The following is a 17,390-nucleotide window of genomic DNA, read 5'->3' as shown; positions in this document are numbered from 1 at the left end:
AGGAGGGTAGAGACAAGGGAGCTGGAACAGTCTGTCATAACCTTTAGCATTTACAAGGCTCGCTGAAGATTATCCGATTTGATCTTAACAGCTCACAAGATAGGCAGAGGCGTGACTGTTTTCACTTCATAAAGAGATCCCGAGAACTGATGATGAGCACGTGATCTTCCCATAGGCTCCCAGAAATCATCCTCAAATCATCTCTCAGTTGTATGCTTGTGATAATATCTCAGTCCCCTCTCTGCAGGGGAATTTTAATGCTGCTGTGCTGTTGCTTCGCACCCCTGCCTTCTCCTGAATTACAGCGATGCCCACCATCCGTGGGGAGTCCGCACCACCCCACCCCCCGCTACAGCTGATGACTTGGGTCACCCTTATCTTTCATTTCCACCTGCAGAGACCTGTTCCTTCCTTCAAATGCAGCTCAAGCTCACTCATTGTGTGAAGGTTTCCCAGCCATCACAACTGTCATGTGTAAAATCAGTCTATGCAACGCTTCATTTAGGAGGAGCTTATGTTGCCTCATTGGCTGTGATCAGGGCCAAATTCTGAGCAAACCCGGAGGTCCCCTCTCCACATCTCTGCCCCAGTGCTCTTAAAACAAGGATTCCTGGAAGCACCTTTTGAGTCCAATTCACGCATGAGTCTGCTCCACACCCTGCAGAAAAGCCCTGGTGGTCGGCGGTGAGGGCTCGGGGCCCCCAGGTGGGTAAGGAGAGTTTAGTGCACTCTCTGGACTTGGCGCTCAGAGACCCGCGGCTGGAAGGGAAGAAACTTGCATCCTGTGAAACATCCAGGCCCCAAGACCCACTTAGGAGCAGACAACGGGGAAGGAGCCTCGAACAGACTCTCAGGAGGGCAGACAGCAGGAGCCATGGAGGCCACCAAGGAGGGAGGGAAGCAGGCAGTGAGGCCACAGGTGATGTGGGGGAGGGAGGTGATGTGACCAGAGGTCACATGGTGGGGGGATGACACGGCGTGGTGTGGGGGGGAGATGTGGCCAGGGGCAACGTGGCCAGGGAAGGAGACACGGCGGGAAGGAAGTGACAAGAGGGGTCTCCAGGCCTCAGACTGTGCCTGATTTATAGATGACATTTTAATTAAGATGTTATATCTAACTTTAACGAAAAGTAGCAATTTAGAACCACTGTGTACATTTAAAGCACGGTACAAATTGAGCACATTTCCCAACCGGTAGAACAGTGTATTGAAGGAAAAAACAGTAGCTCACCAAAAACAACAACAACAACAACAAAAACAGTGAGCAAAGAAAAAATTCATTTAAGATCAGAAATAAAGAGATCCTACAGCTCTTCTAGTCCAATCCCCACCCTAACGTGAATGGGGTGAAAAAGGAAGTAGATTCTAGTCAGTCAGAATTAAAAGTAAAACCGATCCACTTTACTTTCTACTTGACAGAAAACAAGCTCATCAAGGAATCCCCACAAACAGTAGCTTTAGTAGTTCCCAAAATGCGAAATTCACCTACAAATTAAATCAACTGCTAAGTGTGTATAAAGTAATCTTTTTCATTATTGCCTTCCTCATCCCCAAGGGCTTTTTTAGACCTTGTCTCCCCGTAACTGCCTCCAACACCCAGGAAATTTAAACCCCACAAGTAAACTGTGTCTCAATTCATGCACAGCGTCCTTTGGAGTACCCAGTCCGTTGCTCTAAGACGTTCTTGTCACCTAAGCACCGAGTACAGCCTGAGAACGCACATCCCTTGACCAGGAAGCATCAGGGAAGCAAGAGGAGGGAGATGCGAGGACCCTCCATTCCCTCTGGGACCCCAGGCCCAGCCAGGACTGAGAAGGGCCTCACAGCCCAGCAGACCTGCACACCTGATGCGAACCATACACACGGCTTCCCTGGGCCTCGGTCCCCTGCTCTGCCCTCGCTGGCCGCTGTGGCTCTGGGTAGAGGCTGCTCCCTGAGCCCCAACACCCACAGCCAGTCCCCTCCTTGCAGGTCGCAGCTCTGCTCTCACTGCCTCCCTGATGCTTCTCATCATCATCCGCGTACCGTGTCGCCTCCACCCCACAGCCCTTGCTACCACCCACCCACCACGGAGCCTAGCACACAGCAGGTGCCCGAGACGCCCCAATGGGCGGGCATGCCAGGGTAGGGCTTGGAGTTCCAAGGGCCACGTCCCGCATAGCACCACAAGCGCCACGGAGGCTATGGAAGGGGTCCAGGGTTCAGGCCTGCACTCAGCTTCTCCCGGCCCCGGAGGCCAAGAACCTAGCAAGGGAGCGCAGCCGGAAGCAGGATCCCAAACCCCCTTCCTGCTCCTCAAGAGGAAGGGGACCTCGGGGCACAACCCCACGAGCACCTTTCCTCCTGCCAGGCTGCCTGTCACAGCACCAACACCTTCACCGCAGGGAAACCCACTGCTGTGAGGAGAAAAACACCAAGTACAACAGAAGCCACGTCCCCCTCAGCGTCTGCTGAGCCCAATAGCGACAGCAGCAGCGGGGCCCCCACTCAGCATGCACCGACGCCGATCCCGCCAGGCACACCACAACGCCGACCATCTTGAAGCTCAGCTTGACTCATCAGGGCCCTCTTCCAGGAGAGCTCGGCATGTCTATCTTCCCTGGGCTCACAGAAAGGAGCGAGACTCGGACCCGAGTGTGCACAGAGTTAAGCTCCCACTAGCTATGCAGACAACCTCCCTAGCCCTGGCCTGCGAAGGGGCCAAGCGCAAATAGCCATCTTTTGCCCGCACAGGTACAGAATTCAGCCAGCTCTCTCAATGGAATCGTGACAGGTCTACTCCAGGCTCCTCAGTGCTCTGGGGTGCACCTCAGGCCACTGCACCTTTGAAACGTGGCTGTGGACTCCTCTAGGCTGCTCAGTGTCACGGCCCATTTCATTCAGACACTGCAGGCCCCTGCCGTGGTGTCAATACCCAGGACACCCCTGCCGGCATCCTCCGAGATGCTGCTGCAGCTGCTGTCTGAAAACAGCCATGCACAGGCATCAAAGGGAGGACTTCTCAAGTCTCCTCCAAGAGCAGTGGCTACAGCTTTGGAAGACGTTGCACTGAATCCTGGGTGATCGTGGCTCGGTCTGCAATCTAAGCCGGGTTGATGGGGAGACACACTCTGTTGTAACTGACAGAGGCTCTTGGTGGGAGCTCTATCAAGACTGATAATCGCAACTAGTCTGAGATTTACTAACCATACGTTCTATTTGATGTTTAAAAGGAAAGCATCGTGAAGTTCCAGTAGCAAGGAATTTTCTATAATCTATCACATCCACATACAGCAGAAATGTAGCTAAAATGTTCATAGGGTCTATGCAGAGGAAGAGACGGGTCTATTTCAGGAAAAGTGCTTGCTGGCTTTTCAGAAACATAGTGAAATCCCTGCCAAGTAAAAGGTTGTTTATACTTTTGCTTTGGAAACAGAGGGAAAGTTCTTTCTTATTATTTGAATACGTTAACTATATTTAAGTGTTCTGGTAGACTAAGTATTAAATATTCAAAAGGAAGTAATTCTGTTCCGTCCATTTCATTCTTTAAATGTAGCTTTCAAAAACTGGCAAATACCTGGCCGGGTGCGGTGACTCACGCCTGTAATCCCAGCACTTTGGGAGGCCGAGGCTGGTGGATCACGAGGTCAGGAGATGGAGACCATCCTGGCTAACACGGTGAAGCCCTGTCTCAACTAAAAATGCAAAAAACTAGCCTGTTGTGATGGTGGACACCTGTGGTCCCAGCTACTCGAGAGGTTGAGGCAGGAGAATGGCATGACCTGGAGGCGGAGCTTGCACTGAGCCGAGATCACACCACTGCACTCCAGCCTGGGCAACAGAGCAAGACTCCGTCTCGAAAAAGAAAAAAAAAAAAAAGTAGCAAACACCCCATGTCTGCCCTGGCTCCAGCCATCTCCACGGAGGGGACAGAGCTTGGGAAAAGCTCACTGTGGAGGCCCAGAAGGTCGGGCCTGGCCTTTGCTCAGCAGATGGGCAAGAGGGTCAGCCACCCTAGGGAAGAAGCCCATATTTGCTATGTTACTGATGATAGCCACATAAATTTCTATTTTGCTTCCCACACAGACCTGGGATCTATGTTTGAGCAAGCAGCTCGTGCCAACAGTCCCTCCATGCCATCATTTCCCTGACCTCCCCCAGAAGAGCCAGGCCAGGCAGCATCCCCACACGGGCACTGGGGCCCAGGAAGATCCTGATCCTGCCCCTCTTCTCTCTCATCCTTGCTGTGGAAGCCCATCAGTGCTGGCTAAACCCACGTTTACCTGGGGCATTCAGGAGAAGCCTCTGTGCAGAAATCAACTGGGAAGCAGGACTTTGTGTGCTGGCAGGTCACTCGAATGGATTTGCAGAACTCAGTTTTCAACACAGGTGCCGCCACCAAGTCCCTCAAGCCCTTTGTGAGCCTAGAGCCACAGAGCCATTTGCGGCACTCTCACAATCTCTAACAACCCTGCACAGAGGCCCTGTTTATCCAAAGGACCATAAAAGTTTCCGTGTAAACAAAGTTTGACTTAATGAATTAAAAGTGAAGTCACCACTTCTATTTTCCATTAATCCATTCATTCAAACAAGTATCTCTTGAGTATGTGCATCCAATAACGTGGAATTAGGATTTAGTCCATGCCTTCAAGAAATATACATCACAGAAGAAAAGGTATAGCTTGTAACTAACAGTGGTGAAGAGGCAAGAAATACACATCGCAGAAGGAAAGGTACAGCTTGTAACTGTAACAGCGGTGAACAGGCAAGAAATAAACATCATAGAAGGAAAGGTAGAGCTTCTAACTAACATCATAGAAGGAAAGGTGTAGCTTATAACTAACAGTGGCGAACAGGACAGAATTTCAAAGGCTCATCAGGAGCCGCTGAGGAGGAAGCCATGATTCATTTCCAACTGCAATAGATAAAAGTTTCCTGGATAAAGTAACTTTTCTACAGCTGTATCTGCTCCTTATTGTTTAATCTTGCTCGATAGGGTATTAAATTACCACTTTTTGTGCTGCTTATATAAAATACATCATTGTCAGGGGAGGTTATAAAATAACACTGCAGACAAGCTTAGACTGTGAATGGTACGAGGCAATGGGACAATGTGTTCCCGTGTTCTCAAGACGCAGAAGGGGCAAGACCCTGCTTCCCTTCTCCTCCCCACCACCCTCTTCCCAGATGATGGGCAGAGGCAAGGCCGCCGTGCAGTCCTAGAGCTGGCTCCAGGCCCAGGACACCACACCCGGACTCTCTGCACCCCATGCGAGAAATACAGCCTTGGGGGTAATCACCAATTTACCTGGCAGTGGGGAGAGTCCTTCATCAATAGCCTGTGCTTCCAGGAGCCAGGACAAAGCAGGAGGCCCCAGGAAAACTGTTCCAGGTGCTCCTGAAACCTAGGTAGAGTCACAGCCTGGCAGGAAGCACCAGTGATGCAGGTGTGCCCAAGACTGGGAGGATGGCCAGATGCCTGGAGACCAGACCGACCTGCAGGAGATGACAACTTCGCTCTGGTTCATTAGAGATAGACAGTCTGGGCTTCACTTTTGTATGTGGAGTCTCACAGTACAGAAATATCACAATGGGATTAGACTTCGTATAGCCTAATTTTTTTAATTAAAAAAACACAATTATTTCAACTAATTCTAAATCCAACAAAGAAAAATAAATAAGTATATAAACGCATGCCTCCCAAATGTAAACCACAATCTCTTTACCCATAGGAGACCCAAAATTTAGTTTCCCTTTTCTTCAATATTATCTCTTTTATTCTAAGCCATTACTGAGGTGTCTCCTCACTGCCCGATGAGGAAGTTCTTGGGCTCTTCAGGGCTCTTTCCTGTTTCATCGTTTTTTAGGTTTAAGGGCCAGATCATTTTCCCACACTTGCTTGCTTCCCTGATCACCAATTTTTCACAAGGACGTCATTGTGCCTCAGAAAACCTAGTAACTGAACTTCATTCAAAGTGAAAACAATAAGGACATGTTGGCTGCTATGACAGCATCCTCAGTCACCGAATCTCCCTGGGGGACCACACACACCCACAATCTCCTTGGAACCCCAGCATGCAGGTATCGCTGTGGCTGACAGGACTGACCCACCCTGGGGGAGGCATGAAAGCCAAGGGAAGAGAAGGCAGGTGACTCATTTAGGAAACTCGGGTGATCCCCTCGAGTCACGTTTCTCAGGGTGTGAGGGGACAGCCACATGCTGGGAACCTCCTTGGCCTGGCAGGTGGCAGACTCCTGCGACCCTCCTCAGACATGTTAATCAGAGAATCCAAAGGCGGGCAGACTCTGAAAAGTATCTGTAAAGGAAGGACTTAGCTCTGCTGTGAGCCCACTACACATGAGGTCACGCAGGACGCTGCTCCCGGCGTCCAGTCTCCATTTCACTCTCTGGGAGGAACACCCGCCAAGTCACAGAGCACAGTCTTCAGCGAACACCTTCCTGCGTGACCTCCACTGTCGCCCAGCCCTGCAGGAGTGGCCGCTGAGTAGGGGAAACAAGTCTTTGCTCCTGAGCCGGCCACCTTGACGCTGGGCATAAGACCAGCACTGCTACGTCTCTGGGGAAAGGAGCGGCCCTGGGCAGGAATGCACTTGGCAGCCCCAGGGAGGGGCCAGGTGTGGAGGACCCGACCCGGCCTCTGCCCGCAGACACGTCAGCATAGCATCCTGGAGCAGAACCTCCAGCCCAGCCGAGCCTACAGATGGCTGCAGCCCTGGACAGCATCTTCACGGTGACCCGGGGGACTGGGCCAGAGCCGCTCAGCAGGGCTGCCCTAATTTGCAACCTCAAGAAGCTGTACAGTCGTACGTGAATGTTGACTTAAGCCCCTAGGTTTGGGGGTCACTTGTCACACAGCGAGACAGTGGATGTGCACGGACTCCCAGGCCACGATGGCCTCTGCCGGCCTCACCCAGGCTGTCTCATCTATTCCCGTGACATCATGTTTCTCAGAGCCAAAGGCTGCCAGGGCCCCCTCCTTTCTTCACAAACTCGTTACAAGCTCACGATACAAACTGAAAAAAAACAATCTGTAAAATACAACGTATGACGCAATACAGGATGAATGCCCAGGCACATACACACGCGAAACAGGCGCACGCATGAAACAGGTGCATGCACACGCGAACAGGTGTACATGCATGAAACAGGTGCACGCATGAAGGTGTACACGCGTCAAAAAGGTGTTCATACACACATGAAAGCACCAGACATGAAGGGCTGTCTTTGGAATCTTGGTTTTAGACATCTCCTTCACCCTTTTACACCTGCAGGACCACAAACACAGCACACCACAGTACTGAGGGGAAGCCCTAGCTTCTCATAGGGGCACATGAGGCTTTTTATTTATGTCACAGGTTGCATCACTACATTCTAGAACTGCAAGGCCCCACATTGCCAGGACTGGGTCAGGTCCACCCTGTACTCCAAGGACCAAGCCGCCTGCCAGCCCACACGGACCTGCCCCTCGGATGGTGCGGCTGCTTCTAAAACAGAGGCTCAGACCCACCCAGAAACCTGTAGTACCTGTTATTAAATCAAGACTTGGCTGTGGGTAAATGTGAAGATTTTTATTAAACATGACTCTGGAACATTCAAAGGCCCATAACTGAATGCTCCTTTCGCAGCCACGGCGTGTCCAGACGCTCATGGAGAAGGCCAGGGCGTGGGAACCCACGGAGCCCCAACAAGGCAGACTTGGAGCTGTGTGGCTCAGTTAGCACCGATTTTGTGTTGACACTTGCCTTTTATATTCAGACTAAAATAAAAAACAAGACGCAAAAGTGGCTCACATTCTATTTCAATTCTCTATTTTTGTAGTAACTGGGTCCCTTTCCCTCTGGTTTCCCAGCCAAGCGATAAATAGGCCCAGCTGGGATTTTTCAAAGTCTGGGCCTCTGTTGTAGAGTAAGTGAGGGGGGTAGGGAGGGGGGTAGGGAGGGGAGCAGGAGTGGTGAGGAGGAGTGGGGGATAGGGAGGGACAGAGGGAGGGATAGAGAGAGACAAACTGCCGAGGGCTGGAGGCAGGAGAGATGCTCCCTGGCAGCCTCAGGCTCCCCGTTCCAAGGTAACCGAGCTGGCATCACGCATATGGTGCCGTCAGATGACTTGGCTGACACACGCCAGAATGACAACAAAATGCTTAAGGAGAAGAGTAAGCACCAGCATCTTCAGATTAGGGTAGATTCTTAGTTTCACGCTTGCCTTGTATGACATTCTATAAATTGTAAAGATAACACATTTTCTTACCAGCCACGCTGTTCGCCAAATAACAACTATAATAAAGACCAGACAGCATGTGAGTACTGAGCGTATGTCAAGCCTCATGAGGTAGGCATCATTTACTTTGCTAGAGAAAGAAACAGACTCTGAGAGAAACTTCCTGAGGCGAGGCAGCTGTCTCCAAACCCACCTCGCGCCTCCTGACCCTGAACGTGGAGGTCCCAAGTCATTCACATGAATATTTACCTACATGCATGTCAGATTGAGATTCAGCCCCCAGATCTAATCATCTCTGTGCAGGAATGTGTCAAGGAAGCTATACAATTCTATGAGTTCGAGTTGGGTGCGAACTCATACACAGATGTGGGGCGGAGGCAGGCGCCCAGTGCAGGGGTGGGAAGGAGCACATCCAGCCCTGCCCAGTCACACAGCCACCCTACCATGCCAGTGCAGGGGCCGGCACCGCTTCTCGGGGAAAAGCAGCTTCTCCTTCACAGGAATGTACCCCTGAAAGTGTGTCGCTGAGAAGGTTTGGACCAACATCTCAGAAATCAGACACCGTGTAACACGCTCATCTATACAGGCTGCCTATGTCAAGGAATCACCAATAATTCCCATCTCTCCATCAATTATTTCTGGTAAATACTCATTGTTCTAAGTTAACTGAGGCAACATAAGAACAAAATAATGGAAATGTCAGAGTCAATCAGCTCCACCTGCTGAAGAGCTGGGACTAATGATGAAACCTAAGGAATCCTGGAGAACGTAGCAGGACCCCAGACCCCATGGACCACCCCAGCCTCCTTCCACAGGAGAGTTAGTCGTGGGGCCAAGGAATGGCTTCCAAGGAACCTCAGAGGTTCTCAAGGTCTTGAAAGTTTAACGGGAATTGAATATTTGCATCTGAGTCACACGAGCACATTAAAATTAAAATTTCCTCTTTCCACTAGAATTATGAGCTTGGGGCGGCGACACTGGCTGTATCGCATGCTCATGAGATGTTTGGGGGCAACCGTGCATCTCCGGTGAATCATTTATAACAATGAAAGCAGTGCTTGGGCCCTCGATCCAGGACCACAGACCCCACCAATGAGGGTCTAAACAGGACAAGCCTCGGCCTGCAAAGGCTGGTGTCCGTGGGGGCTGGGAGGAGCACCAAGAAAACTCAGGGGCAAGCCCCACGCAAGCTCGGCATGTCCTACCCCACGCAGTCGGCATCAGCCACAGGGATCTTTTGTTGTTTTTTGTTCAGGAAGGAACATATTAAAAAGCCCGGGGCCCAGGGCCTGGACTCCTCAAAGCTCCCCACAGAGCCGGGTTAAGTGGCACCTTCCCTCATGTTAAAATAACTATATATGGCTGCTGAGGGCATCTCAGAGAAGGTGCAACACTGAGCTTTCTTGCTGTCTGGGAAAAGAAGGAATTCCAGGCCTCTGCCTTCCTACCTCCCCAGAGGCTCTGGTCCAGGTGAGCTCAGCTTCTCCCAGGTAAGGAGCACAGACCAGCTTCCCCCATGCCCCTTAGGTCACACAGCAGTGTTGTAGACACTTGCACCTTGGAACGAGCCCTCCCAGAGGCAGAAGCCCAGTCCTGTGGCCCCAGCCTGGCAGGAGGCAGCTGCTGGGGCCCCTGCTCAGGGTTCAGCACAGCGAGGTCGAGCCACAGCAGGTGAGACATCCACCACCCGGCCATTCGTCTTTAACCTAAAACAGACACAGGAATTCAGCAAGAGGTTCGTTCCCCTGACAAACCCGTCCTTCTTGTTCTTCTCTCTCCCTCCTGCCCCAGTACTGTGCCCAAGGCCACCCAGCACTGTGCCCAAGGCCTGACTCCCAGTTTCACAGGGAATCCAAGACAATTATGATTTTGAGAAACTGGGAGCTACACAGAAAATGAGTCGGTAAAGCCAGTGTCCACTGATCCTCCATTCCACACAGCAGAGCACGGTCCTCGGGATAAAACCCACAGGGCAAGGAAGACGCGATGAAGGCGGGCAGGACGGAGGAGCCGCAAAGCGGGTGGTTCGGAGAACAAGGCCACGTGAACACAAAGCTAAAGTGCTCAGCGCCTGGAAGACAAAACACAGGAGACAGAAACATTGATCGTTTAAAAAGAAAAGAAAAAAAAAAGCCTCACTCTTAAGAGTCCATCAAGATTTAAGTTCTCAAGTCACAATGTATCAGCACAGACTTCTCATAATGTCTGAAACTTGGGGCAGTAAACACGTGAATCAGCTCTCCCAAGTCCATCGTTTTCTTTGATGAGCCTCTTGAGTCTCAGGCTGGTTTCAAAGTAAGCCCTTCTCTGTTGTTGATGACTTAATAATTAACATACTTGAAAACACATTGACTTCCAAATTAATCTGCTAATAAAATATTAATTACCACACTGACTGTCATCCACAGAAAAAACACAATCACTTTCCGGTTGTAAAAACATTAGAATTCGAAGCCCCTTTGGCCATCTGAACAGCCCCTGCTTTTGACAAGCGCATTCCAAAGCCAAACTGAAAAAATAGTCCAGGCCATGATCGCTGGGGGGTCGGACTCGCCCCATCACCCCACTTCCCTTCTGGAATTAGACAGAACTTAGACTCTTAGTCTGATGGGAAACATTCACAATCTATTCTCTCCGAAGTTACCTGGAGGATTCCCTGCACATGACAAAGCCTTGGTCTCCACAACCCCTTATCTGACAACTCTCTCGACCAACTGTCAATCAGGAATTTTCGAATCTACCTATGACCTGGACACCCCTGCTTCCAGTTGTCCCACCTTTCCAGACCAAATCCATGTACATCTTACATTTATTTGATTGATTGTCTCATGTCTCCCTAAAAGCTATAAAACCAGGCTGGGCTCTGACCACCTTGGGAATACATTCTTAGGATCTCCTGAGGGCAGTATCAAGGGCCATGGTAACTCATTTGGCTCAGAATAAATCTCCAAATGCTTCACAGAGTTTGGGTCTTTACTGACACGGTACCTTTCATGGGTATTCATCTGAGGGACTCACAATCAACCGGAGGCAGCAGTTGCCCACTGTGCAAAAGTCTCTGCAGGACTGAGCCTCTGGCACGGGGACTCCAACCCCTGAAGCAGCAGCTGTCCCACGTCGCATGGCCTGATAGACCTGCACCTCCAAGGCTTCTTATCTCAGAGTCTCAGCAACAAATCTACCAAACGTGATCAACATCACAGAATATTCCTCGAGGCTTTTGGCTGTTGCTTCCCCCCAAGTTTACTCTAGAACCAGAGTGGCAACACTCGGAACAGGATGGTTCTCAGTCACTGACCCTCCTGGTAAATACACTGTCTCTCCAACGCCCTTTCCCACCAGTCACAGCTTCCTTCGAGTCAGGCTCGAAGGCCACCTCCCCAAGAAGGAAACCTCTTCAATCCAGCAATCAGAGCTCCTCTTCCTATCTAGAGCTTGTCTGCCAGGAAGGGAAGACTCCTCATTCCAGAGACAGCAGGTGCCACAAACTCAGGGTATTAGCCATTGCAAAGGCAAACACTCATGAAATTAGTACACTTTTTCCTCCTTGGATACTGACGTTTCCTCTTCTGGAGGTCAGACAAGGCCATCTGCATGAGTCACGAACGTGATGGCTCCAGCCCCTGCTTCGGTGTCAGCAGTGTGGCTCCGCTCTGAGACCCTCCTGCATCAGCCGGACCATGCACCTGTTCCCACGACTGCTATCAGCAGACTACAGCGATTCTAAGATAATCAGCAAACTGAGGTTCCGAAGGATGCATTTTAAAGAAAAATGTGTAAGTTTTACTGCATGAAATCAGCTACATCTTTTGCTACTCCAGAGGCTTGTTTTGCTTTCCTCAAGGTTCTCTACAATGATCCCGACAGTCAAGGTTCCCAGTTACAGGCAGAGGGTTGGGCAGGCCGTGTCTGATGTGTAACACACACACAGGATCCACGTCAAAGCATTTTCCCTGTTCACCAACATTATCGGGACAAACTTTAAACAGTAATAATCTGCCTGTCTGGAAAACTGAGCCCACTTGAGAACTAATGCAACAAATGTGTTTGACAAAGTTGCAGGTGGACGTGTTAGTGAATGAATCACTATTTCAAGGAGGATAAATCTCACTCTTCAAAGGCATGTTTTTGTCAAGTTTTGTAATTTCAGCTTCATGCATTTAAATCATGAAGTGAGGCTTGTACCTGATACATTACAGAATCTCTACAAAATAGACAAAATTCCAATTCTGTACATTCACTCTCATTCTTTTCCATATGCATACGGATGGTGGTAATTTAAGTTGCCATTCCTTAAACATTTCTTCCTCACTAAAAACAAGCGTTTAAACAATAAATGGTCTACTCTAAAATATTCTAGACACAGAGACACATTTGGAGAGTGGACACACTTAACACAGAAATCCGGAACATCAAACAGGCACAACCAGCAGTGAGGGTGGAAGGGGCGCCATGTGAGTGCCCCTAAAAACACACACAAGCCTGGCTGCTTAAAAGGAATGAATATAGCTCTCAACACTCCTATGTGAACATTGATGTGTCTACTGCCTTACAGAATCCTCCTAGCTGAGCTGCAGGAATCTTCCTTGGAGCCTTTTCTCACCTACACTGCCTACAGGTGCCCACTGGGCTCCCTGGGCAGTATCGCGTCTTTGTTTAGAATATCACAGTATTTGGAGGTCTGTTTAATCCCAAGTCAGAGCCTTATCATAACTCAGACACCATCCCTTAGGGCTTGTGGGCCAACTTCGGCTAATGCAGGCTGCTCCACAGTGCCCTGCACATGGGCTTGGTGCAGCCACATGATTTTAAGATTTAGGGCTGCCGTTTTCTGCAGTCACAGATGCTGACTTACATATTCATCATGACTGAAGGCAGCACGTGTTTTTATGTTCCTTCTGTAATGGTAATAATCATGGCAACATTTCTTCAATCCTTGAAAAAGCCTCGTAACAGCAGTTGCATTCCACCCCCTTCCTTAAAATTAATAGAATTTACCAAACTAGGTGAAATCAGTCTTCATGAGAAAGTGACAAGTCAGTGTTCACACAATGGCATAGTAGCTGGGCATAGAGTGTACGTCAACATCCCAAACTAAGCACCCATCACAGTTATTCCCAACTCACAAGAAAGCTAGAAAAATTAGAAGGCTTAATACTTATATAAACGAAAATAACAAGAAACCAAAGTTTCTGAGGAGCATTTGTTAGCCAAGCAAGGAAAACCATTAACCAGTGCTGATTACATTGCATTTGATTACAGAAGCCAAAGACATGTCCAGAGGAAGACACTTTTAAAGAATAGTCTTTCGATAAGAATGGTTGCTTAACAAGTTCACACTACTGGGCTACACCAATCATCAATTAAAAAGCAAGGCAAGCTAGTATGAGTCATTTTCCTTAATCCTTAATGCGTCAAAAATTACCACATTGGCCAAGCTGGTCTCCAACTCCCGACCTCAGGTGATCTGCCCGCCCCGGCCTCCCAAAGCGCTGGCATTACAGGCGTGACCCACCACGTCTGGCTGAGAAGTGTTTGACGGAGGCTGAGGGGAGCCTCCTGTCCCTTCCTGGGACATCCACATCCCACCCAGTTTCCCATACCGACTGTGACACTCGAAGCATCACAGCAAGGGCAGCTGCATCCCCGCAGTTCTCTGCACTAACGCCACAGCTGCGTGAGAAGCCATAGCCCTGGAGATGCCACTCAGCCTTGTCGTACTGGCACAAGCACAGCAGAAACTACCACGCCCCCAAGAGGGAGGAGTGGGGACCCAGGGGAGTGAACCAGGAGGGAGGAATGCGGCCCAGGAGAGTAGGGAGGAGTGGGGGACCTGGGGAGTGAACTATGAGGGAGGCATGGGGGCTCAGGGGAGTGAACAAGGAGGGAGGCGTGGGAGCCCAGGGCAGAGAACCAGGAGGGAGGCGTGGGGGCCTAGAGCAGTGAACCAGGAGGGAGGAGTGGGCACACTGGAGAGTGAAACAGGGGGGAGGAGGGTGGAGTGTGGTCCAGGGAGTGAACCAGGAGGGAGGAGTGTGGTCCAGGGAGTGAACCAGGAGGGAGGAGTGTGGTCCAGGGAGTGAACCAGGAAGGAGGTGTGTGGTCCAGGGGAGTGAGCCAGGAAGGAGGAGGGAGGAATGCGGTCCGGGGAATGAACCACGAGGGAGGAGTGCAGTCCATGGGAGTAGGGAGGAGTACGGTCCAGGGGAGTGAGCAAGGAACCTCTGGAGGTAGCAAGTTCACACATCACAAATACCTCCCAATCCATCCGCGTGCAGGGAGGGGACGGAAACCACGCAGGACCTGCAGCGCTTTCTCCTCACAGAAGAGGAGTGAGGATACCGACTCATGCATGAAATCAGAGCTAAAGTTCTACCACGGGGGGGAGACGCTTCACAGACCCAAATGGGTGCAAAAAGAAGTCAATCATACAAGATCAGTGGATGGAAATAGATCAGAAATTTAAGCCTGTAACAAGCTTTCAGAAAAAACTTCACTTGATCTGCAACATGACTGCAGCTCTGCTTGATCATTTCTGGAAGTGTCTAACTCGTGATGAGCCATCTCAGAGCCGTTCAAGAGGAGTAACGAAATCAAAACACCAAGGCATCCTCTGTATTTTAGATAGCCTGCAACAGTATGGAAATGAGCAGCGGTGCCAGAGCTTTCAAGTTTGTTTGAAGTAAATCCCAGCATGAGGGCAGCATCTTCCTGGCTGAAGCAATGAGGTGGGCTCCTGCTCACCGCATGGGAGACCAGCTTTCAGCTAAGGTGCTGTCAAGGGTCTGCAAACCATGATCCCCGACCGAGCCTTGGCCAGGGAACCAGAAGTGATTTTTACACTTTGAAGTTTTCACAAAAGAAATATATACAGAGACTTCCGTGACCCACAAAGCATAACACGTTACCTACCCTGGCCTTTACAGGAGCTTCTAGCTTTGGTGTCAGTTAACAAAGTGTTTCTATAAAATCATGTCACTGATTCTCAAGCATGCCAGGAAAAGTCACACTTCTGAACAACCCTCAATGGACATGCACCATCCTGTATGTTTCACACAGATTTTTGTTTTTTAAAAGCCAAAATAGGGGAAGTAATTCAGCTAAGTATTATAGTAACACAATTTGAGATACTTAATGATGTGTGACAACAGAATAATTGGCATTCCTGTGACACAATAAACTAGCTCACACACAAAACAAATCAAAGCATGTTTTGGCATCTCAAAGTGATCAGTGAAATTGGGAATAACATTCAGTGAAATAATACTTTTTTTAAAAAAAAAAAAAGCAAAACCAAAACAAATACCACTACACCATCACTCCTTAAATTTATTTAACTACTGCTGCAAAATAAAGTGGAGAGACTTCTTACTGCAGGGTAATAATCGGCCATCGTCACCATGAAATAGACCACTGTGCAGGCTCAGGCCCTCCAGCCCACAAAGGCAGGGGGAGGGAGGAGAAACGATGGCCAGAAAGAAAGGGACAGGGCAACCATGACCTAGTCAGCAATTGTACCCTCCCAGCTTTCTTCTGGACTTACAATTTTGGAGCCATCTGGGTTTACCTTCCTATGTCCATAAGTCAGCAAGTTCTCGAAGCCAGAAATCTACAATGTTTCTGGCAGCCAAGTCCTCTCGGCCTTCCCCCAGGTTTTAGGGTCCCATAAGCTCACCCCTGGATAGTATCAATGGCCTCAGAGATCCAGTCAACCTTGCACTCCAAAGACTGAAGTATGCCAAGAGCCACTCGAGGCTGCCACTGTCATGATTAAAGGCTTTCAGAGACAGTCACCAGCACTGCACAAATCCATGTGGCTTCACCAGGCGCAAAGCGGCTCCAGCACTCCATGCAGTCTGTCGCTGCTACCATAGCTGTGAGTCTATGATGTGTCAGGAAGGGAAGGAAGACACCATGTAGATCATCTCATTTAAGCTTCAGTGTCACAAGGTGGATTTTGTCGTGCCCGTTTTATGGATCGGGAAAGCTTTAAGGAGGGCAAGCACAGGGCCCTGCTGACACAGCAGCAAGCTCCGTAGAGGCCTGGGCATGACCCGCACGCCACACTCCCTGGGTCCTCATGTCCACTCCTCCCCCGTGGGATCCTGATCCTGGGTCTGCCTGAATTGCTACCATTCCTAAGACACGACTCACCTCTGCCCACCTCCTCCTTTATCTGTTTCCCGGAGCCCAAAGGCGTGTGCTTTTCCATCCAGCCAGACATCACACTTCAGCACCTGCACCTGACACCACTTCAGCCAAAAGCTTCTCTCAAACCTCCCCCCACACCTGCCACTCACACAGATCTGCACCCATCACCTTTCTCACACGAATTCTCACGTATACCTGTATAGCACCATCCAACTGATTATAGTCTGAGAGGAGGAAGCTTTGTAGAGAAGTCCACATTCTACTTTGCTCCCAGCATTCCATCTTGCATGAGGCAACCGATTAACAGCCAATTCATTTCAGCACAACATTTCCATTTGAAGAAAATCAGGGCATAGAGCTCTGGTCATAATTAAAAGCTTGTTTCATTCGTCATTTGAAATTCCATGTACTGCTGCAACAGCAGCACCCCCTCCTCACCAGGCTCTCCCCGAAGGACATCTCTTTCAGCGCATGACTCCCATCAGAACCCCAGCAGCAAGAGCCACGAAGGTTTCCCAGTGCCTCGGGCTGCGGCTTCCATGCTGGGCCAGCACTGACACGACGGGAGTGGTGTCCCCAACAACTACAGGATCGGAAGCTGGCCGACTGCTCTGTAGAATGGAGACATGTTAGTAATCCCCGACATTTCCACTGACAGGCTGCTCAGCTAAACTGGAAAAAATCCACAAAATAGAAAGAACCCATGGGGAGCAATTCTCTCTCCAACCTGGCAGCAAAGAGTGGCTGTGCACACAACCTCTTCGGGATAACCATCGCCTGCATCTCAGGTCATCAACAGCCCAGCTGAGGGCCAAAAAATCAGCTCCCCCTGGCCCTTACTTCCTAAGGGTCAGCTCTCCCAGGCCACCTCTCCTGTAAGATCAGCTCTGACGCACCCACGACGGTCAGGAACCGGCTCTGGGACTCATTTCCCAGGCTCCTGCCCACCGCCCTCTCTCTTCTTCCTCCTCTATCTCCCTCTTTATTCCCATCCTCCCTCCCCCTTTCACTTCCTTTCTCT

Source organism: Macaca mulatta, chromosome 15 (genome assembly GCF_049350105.2).
Source record: "Macaca mulatta isolate MMU2019108-1 chromosome 15, T2T-MMU8v2.0, whole genome shotgun sequence".
NCBI lineage: Eukaryota > Metazoa > Chordata > Mammalia > Primates > Cercopithecidae > Macaca > Macaca mulatta.
The sequence above is the reverse complement of the archived record's forward strand: the minus strand, read 5'-3'. Positions refer to the sequence as shown.